Source organism: Rhamphochromis longiceps, linkage group LG11, assembly GCF_057381845.1.
Source record: "Rhamphochromis longiceps isolate RC_006_pf linkage group LG11, R_longiceps_female_GT1.1, whole genome shotgun sequence".
Classification (NCBI taxonomy): Eukaryota; Metazoa; Chordata; class Actinopteri; order Cichliformes; family Cichlidae; genus Rhamphochromis; species Rhamphochromis longiceps.
In genome coordinates, this window is record NC_140567.1 from 26792040 (window position 1) to 26814190 (window position 22151).

The following is a 22151-nucleotide window of genomic DNA, read 5'->3' on the forward strand; positions in this document are numbered from 1 at the left end:
AGAGAAAAACTCGAGGAAATGCTGTCTAGTGCGATAAGGTCATCCACAAATGGGTGGCAAATACGCACGAAGTCATTATGTGAGTATTATAAGCTCTAACTGGCTCTTCCTCTCTCTTGCTGTCACGGTTACTGTATGACAGTAAGGAGTAAATAAGGTGATTGATCTGTGGTCTATGAAGCAGCAGTGGTCCTGCGGGAAAACATCAGAACACAAGCCAAAGGATCGACTCCAGTCAGCTGGGCCAAAGCGCCACCTCCCCTGTTTCCTGTTACTTCATTTATTTTCATTAATTATTTGAATTGAGGGCAACCCCGCGTACGTACTTGTCCTTTTAACGGAGGATCTTCCAGTCGTACTAATATATATATATAATTTTTTTTTCAGTGACGCCTTCGTGCGACAGCGACACTTTCCTCCTTGTTTCCTCCTTTCCGGTCGGATCAAGCGAAGCAGCGAAGAAACTTCAAGTCCAGTCCGTGAGACCGTGATCGGGCTTCGGCCTCAGGTGCATCTCTGAGGCGGAGCGACGCGGAGGTCCAGGTGGGTGAATTCAACCCCCCCCCCCCCCCCCCCTCCTTTTTTATTTTTTTTAACCGTGTGTCTTTAGTGTTTATTTTCTTCCATTGCTTCTCTTCTGCGGTTGCATTTTCTAATTACAGTCGAACCTTTTTCTATAATAATTAAAATAGTTTAAAATGTTTTTAAGGTAATCTGAGGTCACTTAAGTCAAGATGCTTTCCAGTGGGTGGAGTCATTTGTTGCTGATTTAAAAAAAAGAAAAGAAAACGGAACTGTATTTTACAAAGAGAGTCCGTGTAGAGATGCAACGTTAAACCAACGTAACCATTCAAAGTGGTAATTTAAACTTTATAAGACAGCTTTCTGCACTCTATGAAATCTTTCAGACTCACCTATTTCTTAAAGATTCACAGAAGAACAACTTCTAAAAATTATGAAAAGAAAATAATTTTTTTAATGTGTGGAAATGCTTTTCAAAATTTCAAGATTGTCCTGTTTTTCTATTTTAAAAAACACTGCAATTAAAAAAATAAATAAATAAATCCAAACACCTCTTTTTGGATTTTGAAAATGTGTCAGTGACAAAGTGGCACAGAACTATCTACAAATAATCAAAGGTGTCCAGTCTACTATCCAGTAACCCTTGGCCATGTGCAAGATTGCTCTCCATCAAGGTAATGAATGCTTCCTTCGTTTCTTCTGCACCCGTCTAATTCTTCCCGTTTGATATTACACTCTTAAAATTTGTATTTTAGTATTTATGATTCAATATTCATTAATGTCTGCTGGAAGAGAAAATTCTACCTCTTACTCTCGTAGCCTTATAGGGGAACTGAAGGACTTCTCCATATCTTTTCCATCATCTGCAAACACTCCCTCTTTCTCCGCCCCCCAACCCCCTCCTGTCGTCTTTCCCTGCCACACCTGGTAACTACAAACTTGTACACAATAATAACAGCCAGATGTATCCATCTATCTCTCTATCTAGCCTGTCGACAGTTAGTGGAGTGGCTGAGAGACTTGCAGGCGTGAAAGGTCAGTTAATCAATGGCGCACAATTTGACAAATCCCAGTGACTCTTATCATCCTCACGGGTGTTTAGGGCCGAAAGGAGGACCACCGAGATAAATGCTTAATCCTGAGTGCTCAGTGAAAGAGAGAGAGCGAGAAAGAGAAAGGACAAGGACGGGAGCGCTCTGAAGCAGATGGGCATGCAGAGAGGTTGAACGCCAGGGTTGGTAGTGGAGGGCAGTGGACTTTGGAAGAGTTGACAAGTAGAGATAGAAATTGAAGAAAGAAAGAGATTCGGAAGTGACTCAGTGCAACAACTGGAAGGTGAAAAATGTGCCTGCTTTTGGAAATGACAGATTATACTTTTGTCTGTCGCAATCAAAGGACATGTGCAACTTTGTGGCTCTCAGATCACAGAACATTGCCTCAGGCTGGACAGGCCGAACACATGCCTTCTGGTCTGACAAAGAAATCCTGGTTCACTCTCGGTTATGGCTCTGCTTCTGTGTGTAAAGTTGAGAAAAACCTGAGGAAAACAAAGGTGTATGAGTGGTTGAATTCTCCTGTGGCATGTTAGCCCGCCTGCAGCAGTGTGCAACCAAGAGGAAAATGAGCTTTTGTCCACAAGGCTGGCCTCTTTTTTCCTTCAGTTTTTTTTAAACTGCAGGGGTTTTGGAAGAGGGAACAATTTCTCTGTCCTTATACCCTTAACAAACATCACCTCAGTAGGACATGTCGTCACTTGTTTTCTATACTGAACTGCTAGGACCTTGTTATTTCCTGTTTTAATATTGGCATACATCACATTTAGTTAAAGAATCCAAATAGCATTACTGTCACCAAAAGTGATGGCTTGAATCTGAGGGCATGAATGGAATTTCCTTGCCGTGTGTGTTTTATCTTTTTTTCACATGGGTGCAAGAGAACTGGAGCTCTTTGAGCAATCACACAGACAGACCCTCATGTCCTTTATCTCCATCTCAATACAAGTTCAATGTAATTCAATTGAGATTAGTTGAACTGGCATGACAGCAGATCCGTAGTATTGCCAAAGCACTTAGGAGGCAATGACAGAACCACATCGATGTGGACTAACACATACACAACGCTGCACGACCAGCCAACCTTGTAGTGAGACTAAGACACACACATGCACACACAAAGTATAGGATCGAGCGAGAGAGTGACAGTCAAGTCAAAGAGGTTTTGGCAAATCTCGGGATGATGAAGTTAAAGGCTGATAGAAACTTGTCTAAAAAATGCGAAAAGAAGGAGAGAGGAATGATAAAGGGACCCGGACGATGAGTAGAGCTCATGTATGACAGAGTTCGTCCAAAAAAGATGAAAGAATGATTGACTCTCGGGGAGCACGATGGAGAGAGAAGAAGAAGGAAGGACAGAAAAAGGGGAAGAGGAGGACGTGACAAAGTGAAAGAGGTGAGCGATGCTGAGGAGAGCGAGAGAAGAGAAGGAGCGAGTGAGGAGAAAGCGCTGAAGGCGAAAAAAAGGAGAGGACAAGAGATAAAGAGAGCAAAGGGGGGGGGGGGGGCAAGAAAGGATAAAATGTATAAGAGTGATGTACGAGAAGAGGGGAGAGGAAGAGATTTACTAGAAGAGAGATTAAGTCAAGTTGTCCCCGGTCAGTCATTAATCCGATTTAAGAGCAATTAAGGTGAGACTGATTCCTTCCTAGAGAGAAAGAAATAGATGGAGAGGGTGAAGAGAAGGGGGGAAGAAAAGAGGAGACAGGGAGGGAGACAAGGAAGGAGTGATTGAAAGAGAAAAGTGGGAAAATAGAACAGGTGCCTGAACTCTGGATGTCAGTTAGTGGACAAATTACAAGCAATGTACTGAAAAACTAACAGGAACACTGGCAGAATACTCTAATCTGTTTATTTGACTGTCATGTAAAATTGGACAAATCTAAAACTTGCTAAAAGTCACAGGTTAGGGAGCGAGGTGAAATAAATTTTTCAAAAGGCACTCCAGAAGTTTGGTCGTGGCTTTTCGTGTATTCTCGCATTCGTTGACTAACACACATTCCCTTTTGATCAAACCATGGATTTTCCGTGACATTGGGATCATAGAAGGGTACCTCCACACTCTGTTAACAGAAACTAACATCTAAAGTCTGCGTGTTATAGCTCAGTTATCTGTGAGATTTGTTTTGTGAGAGTGGACAGGAGACGTGAAGTTGAATTTCAGGTGAAAGTGCAGCGGCTGCTTCCCTCCAGTCAACATTAGACAGCGAAGGGCAAAGAGGAGAAAGAGACAGTGTTAGAGAGAAGGAGAGTGAAAGACAAAGTGGATGACTCTCCTCTGAATGAAAATGAAAAGCACGGGAGCAATGAAGAGTTTCCCTCCTCCTCCTCTTCCTCTTCCTCCTACTGCAACAAACCCCTCCAATCCCCACTCGGTGTGCTCTGTTGTTCCAGATATGTATCAGGGGTCTCGGGGTCAGCAGAGGGGTCCCTCCACTTGCTGTAGTGTTTCTATGTCTATTGGGAGATGGTGGTCCTGATAGCTTGGCCGTCTGACACGTACACAACAGTACATAAATCAAAGGCGCACATACACACCCTCACTCCGTTTATCTCCCACTCAAACAGTGCGGTGATAGCAGCCAACTCTGCATAGAGTCAGACAGAGGGAGAGGTTGTGGTCTGTCTTGTTAAGTGGGAAAGTAATAGGTAGCTGTAAAAGGTTTACTTCTGTTGCTGCCATCTCTATTGTTCAGGCTTTTCCAGTGTTTGTGCCTCTTTTGTTTGATGTGCTTCAATAGTATATAGCACACTCAACTACGTACATAATTGCTGTTCCACATAACTGCAGGACAGCAGCATGTTATTATGAAGTCTTTTAAGGCAAAGAATGTAGCAAATTGAAAGTGAGGTTATAGATTTTGTTTGTAACATTTTAGGTATCTGAATGGAAATGGTTTTACATGATTTCATTGACTTACATCAGTCACAAATGCACGTTTTTCAAAAGAACTCGGCCATTACTGGGAAAATGCACTTATACACATCTCTTTATTTCATTTTCTGTTTTGTCCTGGCTTTTCTCCTATTAAGATTCTCTCTATATTTCTGTGGCGCATCTATTGCAGTTTCTGTGGACCAATCTGTAGACCATCGCAAGTCACAGATTGAGAGGCCATTTGGCTGCTGTTGACAGGAGACAGCAGCTATTGACAGGGCCCTGCCGGGGAGGCGTGTCTCAGGCCCCACGTCCAAAGCGTTTGTGGCATTTAATACACTGTAGCAGTGGTCCTCACAGCCCTCACCCTGCGTGCTACTGCCATAGGGATCAATATGCACTGGGTTAGAGAGAAATGGACCATCTGATGCACACTCAGAGAGGGGGATGAGAGGAAAAAAGAGTGTAAGAGATGGAATCAGCGGGGAGGGGTGGGGTAGCAAGGGATTTAAGGGAAGAGAGGCAAAAGACTTGAAAAGGGGGAAATGGTGAGACCTAAAAGTGAAGAAAAGAAGAGAGGAAATGATTAGAGGCATGGTTTAAAAAGACATGGAGGCAGAGTGTTGCCCAGCACAGAGATAGATAGCAAGGGAGAGAAAGTGGTCAGTGGTTGAAAGAGACATTCAGCTGGGAAAGAAAACAGATTGGAGGGAACGGGGATAGACACTGAAAAAGAGGAAGGCTCTAGACACCAGGGAGGATACACACAGGAAAGGAAAAAAGACATAAGGGAAGAGACGAGTGGGAGATAGGAAGGGAGAGGGGGAGTAGAAGGAAGAAAGGAGAGGGGAGAAAAACAGAGGTGGTGGTGGGGGGGGGGGGGGGGTGCTGGGAAGGATGAGGAGGAAAGGAGGGGAGTGGGGGGGGGACTAAAATTTCCATCAGGTTTTCAATTGGGGCGGATCAATAGTGTATTAGAGCTCACCTTGACCCCATCCCTCCCCCCTCTCCCTGGCCCAGCACACAGGCCAAGCTACTCTCCCTCACAGCAGGGGACAGAGAGGGGGAGAGATTGCATTACGGCCCCCCTTTCTTGGACCAAAGTGGCAGAAAATGGCACAATAAAAGCAAGAGCGGACAGAAAGAAAGAGGAAAACTAAGTCGCGGCAGGTAGAAACAGAGAAAGTGGGAGACGAGGAGTAAGAGACCACGGAATGAGCTGGAGGAGAACCCAGCAGGTGCTGCCGTGCTTGTTCGGATGGAACTTTCTAAGAGAGGAAACTTGTTGGGCAGGGTGGTGTGTGCATGACTTGTGTGCATTTGTATCACTATAACACTCAAAAGGACAGATTGGAACTGAAATGTGTGATCCACATAAAACACAAGCATGTTTTTTGAACATGTATAGAATTTGGTTAAGTAACTGTGCTAAGTGTTGACGCAGTCACGGGGCTGCTGAACCTTGAAAGACGGAGAGTTTTGTTCATCAGTGTAAAAAAATGCACTCATATGGACTCGAACAAGTCCGTGCATTAGTATTTTTATTTTATTAATATGCCACTAGTTTAAAAATTGTAATATTCTGCATAGAATACCTTAAATATATAACTATTGGCATTGGTTAGGCTACAAAGCCTACCAATGCTTTTAAGGTGTGGTGTACAAATCGGTGATCTGCTGCACGGTTACACACAAATGCTCAGTTAAATAAGTTGGTAGATGTGCACGAGACTGGTAGGACACCCTCCATCACTGGAGGACAGCGGGACTTGAAGCTGTTGCAGAAGGACAGAGGCAGGGGCCAGAGTGAGGGTGATGATGGGGGGAGAGGTTGAATAAAAAAATTGATCTAGGAATTTAGCATTTAGACACAGTTTGCAAAGTGATATAGAGGGGAGGCAGAGGAGCAGAGGGGACAGTGCGGGGGAGGACACTTAACTTTACAATAGGTCAGCTCTGCTGCTAAGTCTCTTACTAACTGGAATCTTGACATCCTGCCTCATATGCCGCTCTGTGCATATTCCCCAGAAAATAAACACAAAATGCGATTCCGAGATTCTTTCAATGATCCATCTTGAGCGTGTGATTTAGCTGTTTAGACAGGAGCTTGTTTGTAAAAGCACAGACCTACTAGCAGCACCATCCTCATCTCTTCTCCACATTTCCTAATGCTGTTCCTATTGTCACCCATCCACACTCCAGTGCACATACACACGCCAAGATGCCCGGCAAAACAACACGCAAATGCACACGCGCACCCTGTGTCAGGCGTACGCACACACAGTAACACACAAACTCGTCCCACTCACTGAGGGGGAGAAAAGGAAAGAAAAAAGGAGAGAAAAAAGAAATCGATCGCCGGGGATAGCGGTGCGCGTCGGAGGATCGTATCTTGTCAAAATAATATATTACCCTCATCCCCGCCTGATCGATGCGGTGGATTAGGGACGGAGGGCTCCCTCTCTCCCCTCCTCTCTCTCCCTCTCTTCCTCCTCGGTGCTTGGTGCAGTTTAATATTTACCTCCGTGAAAGAACGGCCGCGACGGCTCTCAGCCCTAATTGATTCCGACACATGGGGCTCTGTGCTCAGGCTGCGGATGAGAGAGGGAGGGCCGGCTGGAATGCAGAGGTAGAGAGGCGAAAGAAAGAAAAAGAAAAGAGGAGGGAGAGAAGGAACCTCAGGACAGCAGCATCAAAAAACAAAATAGCAGGAATATGTGAAAAGGAAGGCTAGGAAAAGAAAAGATTTCCATAAGGAAGAAAAAAGAAGCTGTGGGAAGAAATGGAAAACTGAAAAGGGTGAGATAAAGTATGGAGTTTGAAAAAATGGATGGATAAAGGTTAGGGTGGTGGAAGAGAGACGAATGAACTTAAAACCTTGGAGGAAAACCTGGGAGGTCAGAGGAAATACAGTTAGAAAGGTATAAGATGGAGACAGCTGAGCCAGAGGGTGGAGAGGAATGGCAATGTATGTGGCACAAATAGAGGAGAGAGGGATGAATGGAACGGATAGCAGATAGGAAATGAATCAGGAAGAATGAGGGAAACGGGGAGAGTAGGTGGAAATGGGACTGCACGCGAAAGTGGCTTCAGGAGAGCAGGAAGAGAAACGGGAGGGATGAGGGCAGAGGAGAGCAAATGAGAGGGGATTAAGAGAGCGACAGGAAGATGGATAGAAATGGAGGAGTGAAACATGACGGGTGGAATGTAGAGCACCAATAAAAAGGCAAGAACGGGGAGCAAAGAAATAGGGGGATGATGGAAAAAAGAGCCCGGCGCAGAGGTGACAGAATGATATCAGGTGGGATAGACAGAAAACAGGAGTGATAGCGGAGCGAGAGGCGGGAGGGTATAGAGGGACCATATTTTCCGCTGAAGGAACTGGCCTGTCATGCTGTTCCGCCAGCGCAGAGCGGCTCTATAAAATACAGGGAGCAGGCGGGTCGTGTCGGGTGACTTATGTGTATATCTAGGCTTTGTCAATATTTCTTTCTGTCTTCTTTCCTCTGTGCTCTCCCTATTGCTCCCTGACTTTCTTTTTCCAATTGTGCTTCCACTGTCTCCCCATTTCTTACTACAAGTGTGTGTTCGTCCCAGTTAAGTGCTCACTCCATCTCCAGCACTGTTTGTCCACCTTCCTGTTCTTTCTGGGAAGTGAGAGCACATACAAGAGATATAAGCTGTAGAAGTCACCTGCACCTTTTGAGCTTGCAAGCCAAACACGACTGTGGTGCAACAACTTGAGGACTTATTGAGGTTTTATTCTTCAGTCATTCTCCATTATGAGGCGATAGAGGCAGGATGATGAGGCTTGCGGTTAAATTTACATCAACAGAGCACCAACACAAATACTCTCATTGGGGTTCATATTTTAAAGTCTATCTCCAGATTAAGAACATAGAGACACACACGGCTGGTTCCCTCTCTCAAACAGAAGCCGTCTTACCTGTTAAGACGGCTTCTCTTTTGCATAAGTGCGGGGATAAATGAATTCATCTGGTTGTGTACATCTTTCTGTAAATCCACTTTTCTAGTTTGTGTTTCTCCAAGTACAGAAGCACCGGGTGGTAGGCTGATTTATTCATGTGATCCCACGTTGGGTTACACCTCCTCTTCCTCATTTGGCATGGTTTAGTATCCTGCACACAGGTCTGTGGAGACCTGGATCCATGGGGGGGCCAGGCATCCTGCAGATACACTACCCCAGTGCACAACTAGTGGACACTCACAAATTACCCTGCTCTACATTTCATGTATATTTATTAAGAAAATACATTAAAACTTCTCCGAACTGTTTCTGTCTTGCCATGTAAGTGAGAGTACTACAATGTTGCCCTCATTTTTGACTTCACCAAAGTCCTGGTGGGACTTGGCGATGAGAAAAACATTCAGTTCTATTTCTACCTACCTGTGTCGCCACAGAAAAAGTGAGGAGGGGAGGGGGAACATAGAGGACACAGAAGTTGAAATGGAATGAAACAGAACTTATTTATTTTTTAAAAATAAGCCCCAAATTTCCAATCTATCCCCATGACTTCCTCTGCCTCGGTGCTATGGTTTCTTTTTCCTTCCCCTTTCTCTCTCTCTCTCTCTCTCTCTCTCTGTCGCTGTGTCTGTTCTTTATTTACACCTCTCTCCTGCTCTCTGCAGTGGCTCAGGGAGCGGTAACAGAAGTGTCACTTGTCATTATTGGTCTAATTCAGTAATCCGTCATCGTGCACTCACTGTATGCAGCGCATTATACGCCAGCACAGCAGGTGTACTACGCACCGAGGTGGAGATTCGATTTGACACGCACACACAGGCGAGAGAGCCAACGGGGGCCGTAGCAGACGGGCACCGAATGTGTGTGTTTGTGTGCGTACATTTTGTTTTCTGTGTGTCGGAGAAAGTGGAAGGGGAACAGATAGAAAGATGGAGAAATTGAATTTTTGTGTGCATGTCTGTGGATATATTGTAGTTTCAATAGAAATACAGCGGTCTAAGATGTCTCTGTAGTGGGACGAGACATCAGCGACGGGACAGAGACAGCAGAACGAGTCAGAGCAGAGACTGTGAGCGGTAGCACGTGTGGGACCAGATGCGAAAGAAGATATTTGCAGTAAAGAAAAATGAACAAAATCCAACAATATATTATTACAGCGTGCTTTCCATTCATTTACAATCTGCAATTATCAAATCAAAGTTTACGTCTTCATCTGAGGGCTGAATATGTTTTATAACCCAGCCTGGAAGCAAAGCTATAACACAATCTACTGTTCAAAACACGGTATTGAGTTTCCATGATTCTGTTGTTCAACACTTTTACTTGGCTATAAAAGTTTTGCTTTATCCTCATAGCATTTTCTAAAGCAGTTCATTAGAAAGTAATATTTTTATTTCTTAAGCGAATATGATGGCTGACCAGCCAAGAAAGTCAATTCAGTCTGATTTATAAATTAGTTGTCTGACTTTTAAGTTTGGTGAAACTTATAGTTTATTATGTTTTTCCCAATTGAACTGCTTGGCTATTTAAACCACATTAATGCCAATTTTTCTCCAGTATTTTCATTTAGCTGCTACACTACACAAATAGGACCACATGCCTCTACCTACCAGTGGAGAAAGAAAAAGAATAGACACAATGACATGCAAGACAAGGAACATCCAGCTTATGTGGTCAGCGTCTTGGACTTCACCTGGACTCTCTAGATTTAATTATGAGAGTATATGGACTCATTGTCATTGTACAAAAACATAATGTGTTGTGCTTTTCACCTACCTCATCCTGCTATAGTGGGAAAAAAATCCATGAAGCGATATGATTGCTAAGTCTCCCAGATCTCTGTTCAGCTTGCGGCATTGCTAACTTCTGCACTACAGTGTGAAATTATGGATTCTCCTGAGATTATGCTTAGAAGCACCTAGATAGATCTCCAAACCCAATGTTTGTTTTATATAACGGTCAAGTCTAGATTCAAGTTAGACATGGTGAGGTGAACCCTGCTGCAGTCAGGGTTGTGGTCTGTAAGACTGATCCATTATCCATGAAGTCAAACACCGATTTTATCTGCTTTAGCCTCGCCCATATTTATGTTTGTTTTTGCCAGTATAGGCATCACAGATGGCTAATCAATCAGTCAATCAATCAATAATCAATATTGGTACAGATTTTTTTTTTATTTAACCTGTTAGTGCTTTATCAGTTTAAATGATTTTAAGTGTAGTTTAGCGTTTTTAGTGCCGCTTTCCTCAGCTTACACATAGATATCATTTTAGATGCAAGAATGTCAGACACTTTATCAACTTGACTTATGCTTGGTATTGGTAGCTGTTATTCAAGTTCATTTTATTCATTTATTTTTTAGTTTGTTTATTCTGCATGTAGTATATACAGCTGGATGCTTTCATATCAAGGAAATAAACACAAAGGCAAAGTCCGATAAAAACAAAGGAAAGTGGAAGTACCATCCCTGAAAATCCTTTCACTTCATGTATGATATGTAAATATGATATGAATGGATCTTAAAACAGGAGTAGGTAGAAGCTTAACACTGCACTGCACACAAAAATGTGCATACAGTCCAAACTTGGCACACTTCTAAGTCAAAGCTATCTACAACTTGGTGCTCCGGTGGGTCCAATCGAAAGAAAGGCAAAGCCAAGCTTTGTATGCAGCATTGACAGTCCCACCTCCCTTGGGGTTGGAGATGGTTCCCCCTACATTCTGGGTACTAGAGTTTTATTCTATGTGAACAAGTGTAAGGGTGATAGGGTTTAAGATGTGATGGAGCTTCACCTCTTCTCTTTATCAATGGCAATTTGTATGTGAGCACACACCTCTGGAGTCCCAGCGGACACAGTGGATTTCATCAAGTTCTTAACCCCACAAGGCTACAAATCCGGTTACCACTGTAAGTGTTTTAAACTGTTTAAACTATCACAGCACTCCATGCTGAGTCCCAGCCCGTGTGCAAGTCACGCCCAGATCACACCGAAGCATATGAGTGTAACTGCATTTACTCTACTTTTTTCTCTTATTTTATTTTTGCTTTATATAACACCTGCCATTTCCACCAGCACATCAAACCCCGGCTGTAAGCTGACTCCGAGGGGATTCACTTCTATTGTTTTGTGAAACCTTTTTACAGCTGCTTTTATTGATTCATTTTTATCATTCCTTTTTTCATTAAGAACATATGGAAGACATTTTTTATGTGATTTGACTACACCCCAAATTTCTGCTGCTGATTTTACTGTAAGATTGTGAGATCCTCTCGGTGATACTGATGATGCAGAGTAGGGCAATGCAGTTTATACACTGAATACTAATAGCCACGGTTGCTAATTGTTAATTGCAAGATTTTTCTAATTACTACTCATTAGTGTAATTTGCATAACTCTAAATGTATGGTGAACTATGATGTGCCCAGTTCAGAATCAACAGCTCAACCAATGAAAACAATGAAAAAACATCACAGTATGTCTTTATTTGCCATTTCTTAGAAATTATTTTGTCATTGGTCATCAGTAGAATTTCAGACATGTGATTGAGCTAAATCACCAATCCTCTTTTACATCAGGAGCAAACCAAAACACTTTTTCAAACAGACATCGACTGCACAATTTAAAGCTGTCGCTGCATCTGATTGTTTACTAATCGCTAATTTATCCGAGAAAGTATTCAGTTCAAGAAAGTGAGGTGAGAAATTACAATTGAACTAAGAGAGAGAGAGAAAAATAGATTTTTATGTTAAAGATGTTAGACTTTTACTTATTTTTTCTCCAGAGGCCTTCTTCCCCTTCACCCACCCAAAAGACAAGAGTAAAGCCTTTCAGTCACATATAGCCAGAGAATTAGAGATAGGTATATGAGGCTAATCCTTCAATGTGGTATAAACAGTAACAGGTAGTTTCTCATTGTTGTTGGTTTATAAATTATAGCTCTTGAATTTAAATTACAAAAAAAACCTTTTACTATACAATATTATTAGGTTAACATGAACTGTAAACAAAACATGCTTAAAAGTTGAAAGAATGAAATGGCAGGAGCTGTTTGTTTTGGATTTCACAGAGCAGACAAAAAATGTTATGTCAAAACATCTTAATTTTATAATGAACTAGTTATTTTGACTTAAAGGCTACACTGAAAGGTCATTAATATCTGAAGGTTTGCTTATTTGCTTATATCTCCAATGGATCATTTAACCTATTGACAAAGAGCCCTTTGATTTTATCTATTGCCTGCCTGATGGTGATCATCGACTGGGGAGTTATTTTGTATTAAATAATCAGAGGTGATCAATACCGCTCAATAACTGTCTTCCTTCTCCTTCTTATCAGCCCCACAATGTCTCCATGTTGAAAGACCCATAGGCGCACACTGCTGACATGGTTATAAGATGGTCGGAATATATATATATATATATGTAATCTGTTGATCCTCTGGCGTTTTACAGTTACTTTGTCTTTGTTAAGGAGCTGAATTGCACAATAGCATCCACCAAATGATGGCCAGCGCACAATGAGCTACTTCTCCTCCTCTGCATCAGTTGATCAAAACCGCCTGGAGTTATGCAGTTAATGGCATCATTATTGTAAAAGAGAGAGAGAGAGAGAAAAGGAGATAGGAGAGCGAGAAAAAAGGGGGTGGGAAGAACAAAGTTGGAAAAGGAGAAGGAGGAGGAGGGAAGGAAGGAAAGTGTTTGAATTATTATCCTGTATATGCTCGAGTGGACACGAGACAGAGAGCAGGGGGCGATTTGGCGAGTTGTTGAAGAAAAGATGAGAGGTGAGGCCTACGGTGGGGAGGAGAGAGCAGGAGGGAGGGCCGGTGATGAATGGAAGGAGAACAGGGATGAGAGACGGAGCAGCATGAAAGAGTATATACGGTGCGCGGTCCCGCTCCGAGGATGATGAAACGTTAATTAAAGTAAACGAGCTACCTGAGCTCCCCGGCTAACCCCCTGTCACACTCTGTCAGGAGACAGAAAGAGGGAGGTGGGGGGCAAGGGGGGAAAGAGGGGGGGCGGGGGGGGGGGGGCGGTGGAAATTTGACTGGAGAGGAGAGAAGTTGGATAATCCAGCTGTGGCTTTAGTTCAAGGTTGATTGCTGTCACAGTTTCTAGCACAGATATCATGTATGTGCACACCAGCGAATGTGAATAAATATGACTTCAATATGATCATTTAATCATTTACGGGTTTTTTTGTGCATTATTATTAAAGTATTTCCCATTAATTCCTCGCAGGCTCCATCCAAGATTTCGTGTGAGACCCGCCGAGCTCTCCGCAATGACATCTCACATGCGGGAACAGAACATTTTGAATGAATCGATCAGCCGTGCGAATGTGCCTGAAATGTTGCTGCGTGGATCAGTAATTACAAACTACTTTTTGGGCAAAAGTGTGCCCTAATTTTCAAAAGAAAGCCCCACCCATCCTCTCCCCCTCGAATATGTTTCAGCCTGTTCTCCTCTGTGTATGTAATCCTTATTTCCCGTTCAATCCACGCAAGGTTTCATCCGCCAAGATCACCTTTGTTTCTTTTTAATGCTCATATTCATTCAATTAATCTGGGCTCTAATTCGTTTATATATTTATTTACTCGGTCTCGCCATCACTCTCTTCTTTTTTTCATCTCTCTCCAACGATTATCCTGGCGTCTAATTAGAAATCGATGCCGCTTGGCCGCCGGGTATTTGCAATGTGTTTGTGGACGTTGAGAACAATTCCCCGGACAGAAAAGACTGAGAGAAGAAAGAGAGAGGAAGAGGAAACGCTACACTACACCGCACTGCACTATATGCACACACACACACGCGAGCGCGCAGATTCTGACAACCGACTTAACTGCTTGCAGCGATTCTTCTTTCTAAAAAAGCAGTAGGCTAAGTTTAAAAAAACAGAAAAGAAAGAATGCAAGGAAAGGAAAAATGAAAAGAAAATGATTTTTTTAACGACTGACGCGAGGGATTTGTGCAGAATTGTTGAGGACTGTTTCCCCGTCTTTTAGGAAAACAAACAAACCTCGAAGTGGAAAAGCACTTTAAATGTGATGGCCTGCATCTAACCCTAGCCAAAAGTCGAAGGAGCCAATTCATCACAAGGTTATAACAATCCAGTGCGCCGAGCCTCTATTGCAATGGTATTCTTATTTTAGCATCGGGCTTCTATTTTTGAGCGTTTGGGGCCTGCGTATGTAATTAATGCATTAGTCCGAAATGCAAACTTCAATGAAAAAAAGTGTAAGAGCCTCTACGTGCGTTTAATAGCAGCCAAACTTTGTTGAAATTAGCCTTCAGTAATTGAGCAATCGTTCATTTGCCTTTCTCCCTTTAAGGCGAATATTTCGGGAAGTTGGAAACTCAAAGTCTAAATTACTACAAACTTTGTGTGAACTATGGCACCCGTTCTCTTTTCCCTTTTTTGTGCCATAACCGGTGTCTTCTCTGATGCTCATTCCGAGCCGGCATCGCCTCCTCTCTGTCGCGTCCCGCGGAGAGGAGTCGGTATGGAGACGACGGGTTAGCGCTATTACCGGGGCCAATCGAACCAAACCGGATTAGCAGCTGCCAGATGAAAAACGAAATCGTTCCAACCAAGTGAAAAAAAATGTAGGGAACCAGAGCCTCGCACTTTTATTAGTTCAGCTTTACACCACAGTGTGTTTACCATCTGTGCGCAACCTTTTATTGGCTCTCCCCATAATCTGTTTTTCAGACGCCGTTTCTCTCTGTTTACTGTGTTCATCATCCCAAACGAGATGCATCACTTTCTCTCCCCCCTTTCCCTCCCCTCCCCGTGTGTGTGTGTTTCTCCAATAACTCCGTGGGTTCACCAGTCAGGAAGTGTCATATCGGGAAATGCAGTGTTGGAGTGTCACCCCCCTCTGCATGATAAGGAAAACTGAATAACTTGCTTCTTCTCCTTGTTGCTTCACATTTCATCAACCCCTGTGATGCTTTACTTGTGCCAAAACCATCAGCCTGGGCTCCCTGGTGTCTGTGTGTGTGTGTTGTGTGGTTCCACATGTGTGCATGTGTATGCATGTGAGTGTCTGTGTGTCTTTGTTGCTCTGTGCAGTAAGTCATATTTGAGACTTCATCCTTGCATTTTCTGTCAGTCTATCTTTCCATCTTGCACGCTCATTAAACGTCCCTCCCTCACACAGACACACAGACACCATCTCTCTCTCTCTCTCTCTCTCTCTCTCTCTCTCTCTCTCACTCACACACACACATACACACACACACACACACACACACATTCCCTCTCTCACTCTCTCTCTGAGTCTCTCCCTCTCCTTCTTCTTCCTCCGCGCCTCACGCTCCCCTTGCCCGTGGCTATATGATCGTGAAAAATGTGTTTACAAAACTCGCTCTCTTGCAGATCAAACCGTACGGACGAATCAAAGACTTTGGAGAGAGAGGCAGAAAAGAAGCGAGGGAAGATAGAGAAAGAGAGATAGAAGGGGTATGAGCAGAGGGTGTGTAGAGGCCTTATAATTTTAAAATTCTCTGTGTGTTATTCTCTCTCTCTCCCTCTCACTTTTTTTCCTCCTCATGTAGTTGTGTGTGCGTCTGCATCTCCTTTGGTAATACAATATCTTTAAGGCCCCCAAAACAACTATCTGTGTCTCACAGTTAAACATGAGATAATGCAATATTGATGTCTCCTTGTCTTTGCTATAACGCAATACTAGACCCATTCAGGCTGGACACGCTAACATAGGCCGATAGTGCCCTTGCACTTAAAAGAATTACTCTGCTCCTGTAATAAATTTTAGAGGGATGCTACACAAATATGAAGTCCCACAAGGAATATAGAAGCCTGTGAGAACATAGAAGTAAAAAAAAAAAAAACACTCCCAAAGAAGCATCAGGTCACCTTTCATATTATGTATTCAGTACAAGGCACATAGTAATATTGGGCTGTATTAGCTTTCAGCTGGTTCTTTGTGCATTTGGGTTTCAAGGGAGTGATTTGAGACATGTTTACTGGTCCAAGTTTTGAGCGACTTTGTGTTAGCTGAGGCCTCTGGAAGTCCTCAGAGTTATGAAGGCTATTTGCGCTTCATTTTGTGCATCACTTGTTCACGTAATTAAAATTTCAGACTTTTTAGTTCATTAACAAACAAGGACATTATTCTGAAGTCCAACGCTGGGTGCTTGTCACTGCTGTCTTACTAAAAGTTGTTGAACTGTTTAAAGACCAGGAACACTATTCAATCAGTGCTGGTGGTATACAATTTGGGTGCATTATTTTACTAAGATTTTATTAAGTAGCCGAACCAAATAGAACCAAAACTGCGTCATTTTAGAATCCATAAACGCACAAAATCTGACATGGTGTTGTACATAACAAATGACATCAAGTGCAATAAAACGTGTGATAACCTTTTTAAAACTGGTTTATACTCTTGTGGTTGGAAATATGTTTCTCAAGTGCCCATATGATACATTACTTCTATGACAAGACTTCTTTTTTTTATCACAATGTCAAATTGCCTGATGAGGGTGCAAAGGCAGGAAAGGTGTGAGGAGTTATTTTTAAATAGAAATATCAGAATTGCTGCTCTTAATGTTTATGACAGGTTTGATAATTATGAGAAAAGAGCATCTAAAATCCACAGACAAGGACAGGAAGAAGACACAAAAAGATGAAGGAAGGGGAGGAAAGGGATTGTGAGGGGATGATGGTGAATGTGGTGAAGGAGGAGAGGGGAATTAGGGGGGTGGGGGGCAGACAGACAGGCAGGGGGAGCGATTATAGCAGGGTTTATGTATGAGCTATTGATTGAGTCGGTGGTGACTTCTTGAGTGGTTAATTCGGGAAGTGAGAGCGATAGAGAGAGTAACTCACTGACCAGAGAGGGGAGGGAGAGTGAATGGGGGGGATAAAGAGAGAGATAGAGTAGGAGAGCGTGAGGAGGAGGAGGAGAGATACAGAGGAAGAAAAAAGTGGACTTCCCAAAGTTAAAAGTGTGGAACATAAGATTCTATTTGGCAAGGAATTAATTTGTGGTTCATGATTACTAACAGGAGCAATTTATGAAAGAATGAAGCAGGGTTGTTTTGTTTTTTTGTCTTTTGACCCTTCTCAAAACTGCTGAACTTTTCTCCAAGTGTTTCACACAAACACTTGGAAAAAAATTCAGCCAATATTTAAAGGATTTCTATTACAGAAAAAAAGTCTTAAGATTTGTTTATTATGTGGATTATGCATATATGCTCCTTCTGTTTGGCACAAAACAGCAACTAAAAGGGAAAATAAATGAAATCCACATTTACCTGTGTAGGGTTTTAGAGAGGGCACGGTACCTCGGAGCAGGAAGGGTTCAAATCCAGTCTGAGGCTTTTTGTGTGATGTGTGCATGTTCTCCCCATGAATGTGTGGGTTCTATCCAAGTACTCCGACTTCCTCCAAAAGTCCAACAACATGGACTGGTTTAGGTGAACTTCTGATTCCAAAGGGGCCGTAGGTGTGAATGTGAGCATGAATGGTTGTCTTTCTCTACGTGTTAGCCCTGCAACCCATCCCGGGTGTTCCTTGTCTCTTGCCCTATGACAGCTGGGATGGGCTCCAGCCCCCTTTCAGCAACCCTGAATTAGATAAGGGGAAGGAGGTGGATGGCTGGATGGATTTTAGAGTAACATATAACCAGGCTTTGAGCTGGAGTCTCTACCTCAAATCTAAATTCTCAATCATACTGGTTCCAAAGCAGTTATCACTAATTTAGAGGGGAAGTGTCATTAAGCATGAAGGTGATTAAACACCATTATGAGCTGCTAAAGGGTCTCTATGACCCCAAACACACAGAAAACAGTGCAGTCACATTCAAACACTGTGTAAGTTATAATGATCACACAGCTTCTGATCTGCCTTAGTATTGCTTCAGTCCCACCACGGGTTTCTTTGGGAAATTAACTGAAGATCTGAGCAACCTGCGTTCATGTCCTGAACATACTCAACTCAATTAAAGCCTTCCGCTCTCCATCACACATAAACACTGAGCGAGATCAGACAGTTTCTTCTCTGGACTTAAGCCTATAGGACACTCGTGCGATCGCTGGAAACCACAGAAGGATCTGTTGGTCTCACTGCATCACCTTGTCTGAGGAAAAAATAGTCAAGAGCAACAACTCTGAGTGGGAAACAGGGTGGTGTGTGCGTTTGTTGGACGTGTTTGTAGTGTAGTGAGCGTGAAGGTTCTCAGTAATAGCCTATAGACAGAGTGGTTATTATTCCAAATGTGTCCGATGCATATTCGCCCGCAGTTTGATTTGCAATGCATCTCTCAGTTTGTTCGCTGGTAGGATATCCTGGATAGGATATCAAATTCCGAAAAGCTGCGCGCGCGAGTGACGCTACGTGGGTTTTGCGTGCATCGGTGTGTGTGTGTGCGTGCGTGCGTGCGTGCGTGCGCATGTGTGTGTGAAGGTCAGCTCGCCGGCGCAGTTTCTTTTCCTATTTCTCTTCCCTCTCGCGCAGGTTTTGATCTCTCAGCCGCGAGATCAAAGGCGCTCTCTGGCTATTAGTCAGCGCGAGCCATTGATCCCTCATCGATCCACGCGAGACACAGCCGCCCCGTGAACACCGCGCGAGGCTCCCAAAAGCTCCTCCCGCGCGTCAGGAGAGAGAGGGAGAGAGAAAGCAGAGGAGGGAGATGGAGCGGTGTCTGTGTGTGCGCGCGCGCGTGTGTATTTTTCTACTGGCGCGGGCAGAGCCAAACTCGAGCTTTTTCTTTGCCGCGGGACATGAAACAATGAGGCTCGAGCCGGTTTTAATAAAGCGCGCTTTCCCTCCTTTCAACTCTGGCGCGAGGCGGACGAGCCGGCAGCGGAGAGCGATCGATAATTAATGACGATGAATAATTTAACCCTATCGATTGATACTTTTTTCTTCATCCTTTTTCCTTATTTTCTTAAGGCCAGCGTTCTATATCATACTAATGCCGTTTTCACGCGCTCAACATCCTCATCTTCACTCACCTCTTCTTAAACTTGTTGGAGTTCACCACGGATCGTGAAAGTCTGGAGAAAAAAAAATCAGGTTTCCTTATTTATCAAAGTAGGGGAGACCGGGGATAGTTGTAACGTGGGTCAGTTGTAACACTTCCAATTTCTCCAATCAGGGCTAAGTTTCAAATGATGTGACTCATCCTGTGCATGCCCAACTCAGTTCTGCTATCACATGTGAAAAATCAGCACATTTTGTCAAACACAGACAATTTAACATGAAAAAAAAGTAATTTGTATGCCAAAAAGTAAGTTTTTCTACTTTATTTCAATGTTTAATAGCATTATCTGCTTTGCAGTTAAACTCATCAAACTTAAATTATGTTATTTGTATGTCTATGGGGATATATTCTGTGTAGGTCTTTAGTGCTAATGTTTTAGCCGTTGGCTGTAATGTTAGCTAGTTCATGGCTATAGGAGTCTGGGTCAGTTGTAACAATAATGCAGATGTTACAACTTACCACACTATTACTTTAACTTATATTAAACAAGTTGGGGCAACGGCATCAGCAGAGAGAGGTTCACTGGTCGCTTTTGTATATGCGGTTAATGCCATTGGCAACACAATTCCTCCACTGTTTGTGTTCCCACACACACATTATGCAGACCACTGTGTCAGAGATGGACCAGTAGGAAGTATTGGTAGTGGAAATAAATCAGGATGGGTGCAAGAAACAGATTTCCTCATCTTTCTGAAGCACTTTGCAAACCACACCAAGGTAAGCCAGGATAAAAAGTAATGGAATTGCGATGCTGGTGAACAACTACATTTTTTCAGCTTCATTGTTATGTTCAAAATTGGTGCAAGAGCTGTAGGTTATAATGCCCACTGAGCCAATGAGGCCAAACTCAAGGAAGACCAACCAAAATTAATGAAATATTCAGTTGCAGAAAATTCCATAATTTGTCTTTTTTGGGGGGTTGGAATATGTTCAAAAGTTAGATTTCTGCATTCTGTCACACACACACGTAGCTACATAAATGGCTCTAAGTGCATTCATGTGTTGAATAAACAAAGATTACATGTTAATATTTTGTCAGTACCCTTATTTCATTGTGTTACATTTCACCCCAGGATATGTTACAACTAACCCAGACTATGGGGTTAATTGTAACATTTCACTCTTTGTGTTTGAGACCATACCATGCAATGGGCAATTGTGCTGCAGAGAAAATAGCTGCACTATTTAATAGCCGAGACATGTAAATACTTTGCATTACATTTTGAATCCACTACCTTAAACGAGCTCCAATTTACAGACAGAAATGTCAAAAATGTTACAACTATCCCCGGTCTCCCCTACTCTATTTATGACCCGAGCTGGAGTCTAAATTTCTCTCCGTGAATTGAGCTGGCCTTTTCTTCTTCTTCTTTTTAAAACCGCAAGGTGTTGTGTTTGTCATAAAAGCCAAATATGCACATCATACCCCATTACAATTAGCCCAAGAAACGAGCCATGATATTCGACCTTTTAACATATTTTTTCTGCTAACACTTCATTTATTACAGTCAATCCCTCTCACACACTCCTGGTGTTACTCTGTGACTTAAAGTAGTGTTATAATGTAGTAAAATCTCCAAAGCTCAACTCATGAAAGAACACATAAAGCTCTTACTCATTTTAAAGCACTCATATTTTCAGCAGGGGTATCTGTGCTCAGCGTTGACTTTAAGCTATGTATTCATAGATTTAGGAACTTGATGCAAATTCTAAACCCAGCCTTATTCCTTAAGCCGTGAACCAAACAGTTCAGTGTGAAATTATGTTTCTTAAGTTTTCAGATATGGACTTTAATATTTCTCTGCCCTATTACTCCCTGCCTCTGTTGTCACATCTTGTACCGCTGCTCTACTGTATCTTTCAAAGTACATTTCACTGGATGATATTCTGGCCGGGCAGTCCTGTCAGATGATAGCCTGTCTCAGTGTGAAGGACTCAGTATTAGCTTTGCCCCTGCAGTGTGGAGTAATGGGTGCTCTGTGGGAGAACAACTAGATTCAGCCAGTACTCCTGTAACGATATGTCTTGGTTAAATACACTGATGCTGCTGCACCGCTGCCTGCTCCTATTATAGTGACTGCACTGATTTCTCACTCTTTCACATTGCAGTGTGATGGGTGTGTAAGGTACAAAGGAGGGATTGTGGGGAAATCTAGCGGCTATAAGTTGCAACATGATCAGTATTGCTGTGATTATCTGCGCAGTTTCAGTGATTAAAATGTAATCTTTTTTCATTTTTTATGGATTTTCACAGATTCAAAGCTTAAATGGTAAAAGTGAAAACCTTAATGTACAACATGAAATGCAGAACAAAAAAAATAAATATCAATAATTTAAAAAAAACAACCAGTGATGGTTTTAATGTTTTATGATTCATCGAGTGTGTAATATCCTGCGAACAGGTCAAATTGTCTGAAAAACCTAGTAATTGAGACCAAATTTTTAACTTGTGAAGTTTTGAGAGTCTTTGGGATGCTGAGGTTGACTCTTTTTTTCGTTATGTAAAGGGGAAGTTAATTTTGTTGATGGCAAGGTTTCAGTCATTGTTTGTCTTAGTTTGAAAAAGCACGTAGAACTTTTTGTTTGTCACATACAAAATCCAAAGAACCTTTTTAATTGGATGCTCAAACAAGATGTAGATGAGATGCATATTTGGGCTTCAAAACAAAATTTGTAGCTTGATATTTTAAGATGTAAC

General features: G+C 42.6%; 1 protein-coding gene across 1 annotated transcript in view; it reads left to right on the top strand.

The window, feature by feature from the left end:
• Positions 1 to 394: 394 nt before the first annotated feature.
• The window catches only part of erfl1 (Ets2 repressor factor like 1), a 35197-nt gene continuing 13440 nt past the window's right edge, over positions 395 to 22151 (top strand). The window contains exon 1 of the mRNA XM_085421866.1: positions 395 to 543. The gene's annotated coding sequence lies outside the window, so the exon portion shown is untranslated. The remainder of the gene's footprint in view (positions 544 to 22151) is intronic.